The sequence below is a fragment of the Triplophysa dalaica genome, chromosome 11 (assembly GCF_015846415.1).
Source record: "Triplophysa dalaica isolate WHDGS20190420 chromosome 11, ASM1584641v1, whole genome shotgun sequence".
NCBI classification, from domain to species: domain Eukaryota; kingdom Metazoa; phylum Chordata; class Actinopteri; order Cypriniformes; family Nemacheilidae; genus Triplophysa; species Triplophysa dalaica.
This window is the reverse complement of record NC_079552.1, coordinates 23,408,342-23,416,819: the sequence shown is the minus strand read 5'-3', so window position 1 is coordinate 23,416,819 and position 8,478 is coordinate 23,408,342.

Here is an 8,478-nt window from a genome sequence, read left to right as displayed (position 1 = left end):
GCTCTCTATGGCCCTCCGCTGGTTAAAACAATTAATTTTATTACTGTATTCATTTTAGGTTAATCTCTTATTAGCAGATGGCAGAATTCTACACAAACGACCTAGATCAATATCAAGACAAAAATTTAATTAAATAATTTACGTTTTTTTTTCATAAAAATGTAATAGTTGACATTCAAGCTAATTTTATAGTTGAGGAGTTTAGTTGTAAATAGGTACAAAAGTACTTAATATCTCCCAAAACACTGCATTAATGTATAGATGAGAAATAAAAAAAAATTAAGATCATTTGTATTATTAAAAATGTATAGATTTTTTACAATTACTTCACCAATTGTTGGGGTCATACTGGGGTATATGACCATATGAGGGATAAATCTTACTTATCCGGCCATTTTCAATTTGTTGCAATAAACCACGAGGTGTCACGCAAATCACAAGTCCAGTACAGTGTACCACAGGGCTTCGCATTATACATGCTAGCTAATAAAATATAATTAAGATACAAAGAGCTTTTACTGCTGTGCTGATAATACACAGCTCTATATTTACTCTAAGCCTCATGAAACACAGCAGTTTAACAGAATAATGAAACACATAGTCGATTTAAAAAACTGTATGAGTAGCAACTTTTATTGTTTAATATACACTTACATTTAGTAATTTAGCAGACTCTATTATCCAAAGCAACGTACAAAGTAGGGGAAAACAATGGAGGCAATCTGTGCCAAAAAGGAACAACAGTGCATGGTAAAACTGGTCTCACTAAGCCTTTTATGGTATACAAAGCTAAGATTTTTTTTGGGGGGACAGGTAAGTAGAAGAGAAGTAGACGATTGTACTAATGGGTCAGATGTTGATGCAAGAGATGTGTTTTTACCCGATTCTTAAAGACAGCTACAGAATCCTCTGATTTTGTGGCAAGAGTGAGATCCACTCTTTTATCTTTTTGTATTTTTATCTTTTTTTACTCTTTCTCTTGTCTTGTTTCCTTGCATGTTTCCTCTTTCAATTTTTAATTGTATTATTTGTAAAGGAATTAAACTACAGATTTCTATGCTAAATGCACATACAACAACTATGATTTTTTCTTAAGTTTTATTGTGCTTTTATTTCAATTTAGCAGAAAGGGGATATTCTAATGCATTTCGAATAAACTATAAGGTTGTGTACATTTACACATACTTTTACTGAATTGTTCTGGCAACCACAGCTGCTTCTGTAAAAACAAACATTCTTCTGTAGAAAGGCACTTAAATTTATGCATCTTCTTACAGTAAATAAAAAATAAATCTATTTTTTTTACAGTGACTGTAATTTTAACAATATTATTCTGGCAACCACAACTGCAAAAAAAGTTTTTTTACAATGAACTTTGCATGAGAGAAATTTCACTACTCTGTATCCAGTGAACTGTACCACGTGTACACCCTCAAATTTGTGTGTCAAATTTATTTGTATTATTTTTACATGTTCTGTATTTTTGCAGAAACAACTACTTACAATGCAAGGAAATCTTGGTCACACTTCAGCATAGGGGGCAATTCTCACTAGAAACAAACCATTAACTACGACTTTCCCCCAATAAACTCTTAATTTGTTGTTATATTAATAGGTAGCAAGGTAGTTGCTAGGTTTCGGTATTGGGTAGGATTAGGGAAGTAGAGTATGATCATGCAGACTATGTGCTTTACAAGTACTAATAAACAGCCAATATGCCAATAATAGGCATGCAAATAAAAACTAGTTCCCTTTCTGTCGGTCTCTCGACGTTGTGTCGAGAACGACAGATGGGGTTCGCCCTTAAGAACCAATCAACTCTGACTACTATAGAAAAGGCCAATGAAATTTGTATGCCAGTCTCCGTCCCCGGATATCCGGTATAAAAGGAAGCCGGCGTGCAGCATTCATTTACCTTTTGTTCTGAAGAGCCTTCGCTCATGACTACGAACAAGATGAATTCAACAAATTCATCTCCTACATTGCCGGATCTACGACGTAAAGCAGCGGATCGTCCCAACATGCAATGACCTTCCCCTGGGCGTCTTGGCGGTTCCAGAGGTGTTAGAGATATTTTCCAAAAGATCCTTTTCAGGACTGAGCATTCTCCAGCGTGGCATGTCCCGCTGTTCACTTGGGTGCGGTACCCTCATCGCGGAGGGGGATGGATACAATAGCTGCGTCAAGTGTCTGGGCGTCCAGCATGCTGAGGCAGCTCTCGTTGACACATCTTGCCCACACTGCGGGCAGATGGTCAAAAAGAAGTTGCGGTCACGGGTGGCTGTCTTCCTCCGGGAACCAGCCACCATTTCACCTGCTATCCGGGCCGTGACGTCGGTGGCCAAGGCCCCGATGTCCGCCAGCGTAAGTGATGTGGGGACCTCTGCGAACGTAAACCCGCCAGCCAAGTGCTCACAGGCTGTTTGCACCCCGACTCGCTTTTCTGACTGTTCCCCAAACGGCGGTGGCATACCGTCTTGATCCTCATGCACGCACTCGGAAACCATCGGAGGGAGACTTGCTGGCATTCGACACTGATGACTCCATGTTCCCCCACCAGGGGGGTTGAGCTCAGGAGGAAGCAGAGTAGATGTCAGCCATGCTTACCCGGGCAGCCGCGTGTATTGGTTGGCAGTGTACGCACATCCCAGTTGCTCTAGGCATACCAATTGCCTAGAGTTGTGGGCTGTGCTACTTGCACTGAGAAGGTTACGGCCTTTCGTGCAGGACAAGCACGAGCTGTCCGCAGCACTACAGCCATGGCGTACATCTATCATCAGGGTGGTTTACGCTAATGGCAGCTAACACGACTTGCCCGGCGCCTCCTCCGGTGGAGTCAACCGGTGATCCGCTCCCTGCGGGCCACACACATCCCGGGCAAACTATACCAGACAGCCGATGCGCTTTCTCGTCAGTATACGCCTTGCGGAGAGTGGCGACTCCACCCCCGCACAGTCCAGCTCATTTGGATGCTGTTCGGACAGGCACAGGTAAAACTGTTTGCCTCCCGCAACACCTCCATTGCCCGCTTTAGTACTCCCTGTCCGAGGCCCCCCTCGGCTCGGAGGCCCTTGCACACAGCTGGCCGCGGGACATGCGGAAGTAAACACAGACACTGTGCAAGGTCAGGGACGAGGAGCACCAAGTGTTATTGGTTGTGCCACACTGGCCCAACCACACATTTCTCTCAGAGGTGATGCTCTGGACAGCGACTTCCCCAGGGCCATTCCCTTGACAGAGGACCTGCTCTCTCAGGGGAAGGGCACGTTCTGGCATCCCAGACCAGACCTCTGGAACCTCCATGTCTGGTCTCTAGACGGGACGAGAAGATCCTGAGTAGGCTACTCCCCCTCTGTTGCGGAGACCATCACCCAGGCTAGGGCCCCATCTACTAGACGGTTATTCGTCTCTAGATGGCCCCTCTTCTCGTTCCTGGTGTCTATCTCACCGAGAACGCCCACTGAGGTAACCGATTGGGATCTTGTTGTCCTTCTTAAGAGACTGGAGACTAACATCTCCCCTCAACACTGAATGTGTATGTAGTCGCTATCGCCACTCTTCACGACTCAGTTGATGGAAAGTCTCTAGGGCAGCACAACCTGGTCAACAAGTTCCTAAGGGGCGCGAGATTGCGGAATCCGCCTCGTCTCTGCTCCATACCCTCTTGGGACCCTAACGTGGTCCTGGTGGGCCTCTCTGGGCCCCTCTAGAGCCCCTTGGAGGTTCCGATCTTCCTTTTGAGTAAGACGGCTCTCCTGATGGCGCTCGCTTCCTTCAAGAGGGTACCTCCAAGCATTCTCTGTGGCCTCGAATTCGGCCCTGGCAACTCTCACGGATTCGTGCCCACAGTTCTCACGACTCCCTTCCGGGACCAAGTGGTGGACTCCCCATTGGGGAGGAAGACCCAACCCCATCCGTGTTGTGTCCAGTATGTGCACTGCACCTCTACTTGGACCGCACGCAGTGCTTCAGGAGCTCTGACCAGCTCGTTGTCCGTTTTGGAGGACAGCAGAAGGGTCCAGCAGGTTGGATCCGTGTGCTTTATACCTCTCTTCTTACCCAAACACATGGCTAAGAACAGGTATCCCGTCCACCTTCCTTCTTACCCAGACACTGGTTAAGAACAGGCATTCCATCCATCACTAAGCAAGCACCCCCTGGGGGTTGGCTGGGCAGAGCAGCCTTCCCCCATAGGCCGGGACGAGCAGACAGCTCTAACCGGGGCTGGTGCTACCGGACGTCTATAACACCCCCTCCGTGGGCTGTTCCGTATGATGTATCCTCATGAAATGGTTCCCACGCCTGGTAACCCATGAATTCCCCTAGGTGGACCTCTATATCGCGGTTAACTACTCAGTCCGCACGTTCCATGCGATCTCGCCCAAGGACGAGACCATATCTATTTCCACTGTATTCCTCCCCCCGGGTAGGAAGTGGCCTCTGCAGCGCATCCCTAATTAAGGAAGAGAGTAGAGAGCTAAGGCCTCCGTCCGTGAAAGGTTACCGGTCAGGGCTGTACTCATCTTTCTCCAAGAAAGCACTGGGTCCCCCGACCATCACACTGGAAGGTTACAGTTTCGCAAAAGCCTCGTGCTGACACGCCCAGGCCTGTTATTGAGCCCATTTGTAACATAATCAACTCGTCAATTAATCTAGGACATGTCCCAGGGCCCTTTAAGATGGCTGTAATTAAGCCTCTTATCAAAAAACCAAACTTAGACCCCAATGAACTTGGAAGCTATAGACCGATTTCAAATCTCCCGTACTTGTCTAAAATACTAGAAAAAGTAGTGTCATCTCAACTGTTTACCTTCCTAAAAAATAATGACATGAACGAAAAGTTTCAGTCTGGCTTTAGACCGCATCACAGCACTGAAACTGCGCTCGTTAGAATTACAAATGACCTTCTTATTGCATCAGATAAAGGTAACATCTCACTCTTAGTCCTGCTTGACCTTAGTGCTGCTTTCGATACTGTAGACCATAAAATACTTTTAAATCGTTTACACAATTATATCTGTATTCAGGGACAGGCACTGCAATGGTTCAGATCTTACTTAACAGACAGATATCAATACGTCCATTTAAATGGGAAATCGTCAAGTCTTACGCAAGTAAATTATGGATTACCTCAGGGATTGGTTTTAGGACCCTTGCTTTTCTCCATATACATGCTGCCCCTCAGCAACATTATTCGAAAACATGGAATTAGCTTCCACTGTTATGCAGATGATACTCAGCTTTATATCTCATCAAGACCAGATGATTCCTTCAAGCTATCCAAACTGGGAGAGTGCATCGAGGACATAAAACATTGGATGACTAGTAATTTCCTCCTTTTAAACTCTAGCAAAACAGAAATATTACTTATAGCACCAAGATCAAGTAAACAGAATATCTCCGATTACAGCCTGCAAATTGAAAGCTGCACTGTTACTCCAACAAATACGGTTAAAGACCTAGGCGTTATATTAGACGGCAACCTGTCATTTAAAAATCACATCTCAAATATCACAAAAACAGCCTTCTTCCACCTTAGAAATGTTGCCAAATTACGAAATAGTTTGTGTGTTGCAGACGCAGTAAAGCTTATTCATGCATTTGTGACCTCACGGCTTGACTATTGTAATGCTCTACTTAGTGGTTGTCCTGTATCATCGATAAACAAACTACAGTTAGTTCAGAATGCAGCTGCCAGAGTTCTTACTAGGTCAAGAAAATACGATCACATAACCCCAGTTTTATCATCGCTTCACTGGCTACCCATTAAGTATCGTATTGATTTTAAAATTATTTTAATTACTTACAAAGCCCTGAACGGTTTAGCACCTACTTACTTAACCAAGCTTTTATCACATTACAACCCATCACGGTCTCTAAGATCTCAAAACATGGGACTTTTGACAACACCTAGAATAACAAAATCCACCAACGGGGGACGAGCTTTCTCATACGTAGCACCTAAACTCTGGAATAGCCTTCCTGATACTATTCCAGGGTCAGACACACTCTCCCAATTTAAATCTAGATTAAAGACACATGGATAAAGACACACGCTTTCACTTACTGCATAGTTAATGAACAGCAGCTACGCTAATTATTCTCTTTATTCTCTTTCCGCCTCTATGGGCATCCCGAGGTAGGAAGAAGTTCCACCATGTCCAGACGACCGACATATGCCCATCCCCAATTTGAGATTACGCCAGCTACAGCTGCAGACTGACTGACCATCCCAGCTCCATCTAAGGCAATTCCACCACCAGCCAAAGGAAAATATGACCATCGGACCATCCAAGCTCAGACCACTACATCCCCAACCAAGACCAAAAGACGGACTATTTGTCTTATTAATGCTGAAGTTACAACATTTGGTATTAAATGCTAAACTTAAATCACATGTCACCAGTTTGAGTGCAGCTATGACACGTCAGAGGGGATCTGGCCCTCCCGGCTGAGCCTGGTTTCTCCCAAGGTTTTTTTCTCCATTAATCAATCATTGGAGTTTGGGTTATTTATTTAATTAGAAATTAGATATTATTTATTAGAATGATCTTACTCGTTGTATAAATACCATGCACTGTGCTGTGTTTTAACTTTTCTGTTTTTCCTGTTTGCCCCTGTAAAGCTGCTTTGAAACAATACACATTGTGAAAAGCGCTATATAAATAAACTTGAATTGTTACCGTCGCTTCACTACAGATTGTGACACGATACAGCGTTGTGGTGTTTTCCATGTGAACCCCATCTGTCGTCTCGAAACAACCTCTCGTTCCCTCCATCAGGGAACTGAGGTTACAGACGTAACCATTAGAAGTTCCCCCTACCCCTAGTTTTGTAGTTGCTTACACACAATTTCTGAAACTATGGATACATTTAAAGAACTCCACACACAATACCACCAAATCTCACATACAAAATGTCACACAATTTCTACTGTATTTGTCATGATCCTGCATCACCTGTCTTGCTTTTCTAGTCTTGTGGCAGGGTCATGACAGTCCCACGTGTTATGTATGGAGAAGCATGGTAATTGTTTGTTTATGATGGCCATGCGTTCTCCTGTCTCAACATTGACCCCGCCTCCTCCACTCTTGGTTTTGCTTCCCGCCAGCGTTTGTTATCCACATTGTAATTATCCCTTGTTTGTTCCCATATTAAATGCCCTTGTGTTTGCTGTCCTATGCTCTTTCGTTTTGCTTTGTTGATTTCCTAGTCCTGTGTAAATCCTGTGGAGTTAAGTTAACCTGTTCTCTTGTTTTTTGCCTCCTAGTGGGAAGTTTATGTTGTTATGTTCTTTCCTGCACATTCTTGACAGTATTGTGTTGCATACCCAGTTCATATTGTTAGTGTATTTATGAACTTTTCTTGTCATCTTCGTCTACGTTAATTTAAGATTATTTTAAAATAGTGTAATTTAAATATTTTTCCTAAAACTCATTGTTGCATTTTGCTCTATCTGCATTCTTTTATGTTGTAAATTGCAATAGACACTGAGCTGTCAAAATATTCTTCCCAATTGTTCAATCCCAAAAAGACCTTTTAGTTATAGAATTTTGAGTTGGTCAAAATAACGTTCACTAGGCAGACAAGTAGTCTGTATATTTTAGATTTTGTGTATCGTTTGAGGCCAAAGTTTGTTTTTTAAAGAATAGAATTTGTGTGTGACTAGAATGTTTGATTTTTACCTGGAGATTTGTACAACTTGGTTTATAGTTAATACAATTAATTAATTAATTAATAAAAGGGACAACATAAGCTGTGTTTTAACACAAAATGTTTTATCCCAGAAATAACAGAGATTTGTTCAGTTCAAGACAACACATCAAGCAGCAGTCAAATTCTGCTTTTTGTCAGTTCCTCAACATGTACAGTGCATACATATAGAAGATTTAAATTGTGTTTCTCTCAGTCCCATGGTGCATACAAACGACACTAAAAAAATAAAAATGTAAAAAATGCAGATAAAAAAGTTGTGTGCGTGTAGTTAGTACATGCACTGGATGCAGGGGTGCCGCCAGAAATTCTGGGCCCTATGGAAACCAAAATTACTGGGCCCCCTGCAAATAGGAAAATAAAAAGGGGACCTGCTCTTCTGGGCCCTTAATCAGCCTGGGCCCTTAGAATCGTCCTAACCTTCCCCCCCTTTACGGCGCCCATGACTGGATGCAGTGTTCTGCATTTCTTTCATGCAGTATCAAATGGATGCTCTGTAGATTTAGAAATTTTAGAAACTGTAGTTCTTGGTTGATCTCTTGTTTTTGACTACAGCAGTCATTCTTGACTTATAAACTTTGCTCATGAGTTGTGTGTCACTTTTTCAAAGTCTTCTGAAAGCTAAGCTTTAGTTTACATTTCAAACACTTTAAACTAAATAATACAAGTAGGATGGTATGAGGGTGAGTAAATTATGACTGCTCATTTCAAAATGGTAGTTTTCTAGTTTTCTTTAGATCTTCCATTTGGCATTCCTTTAACATT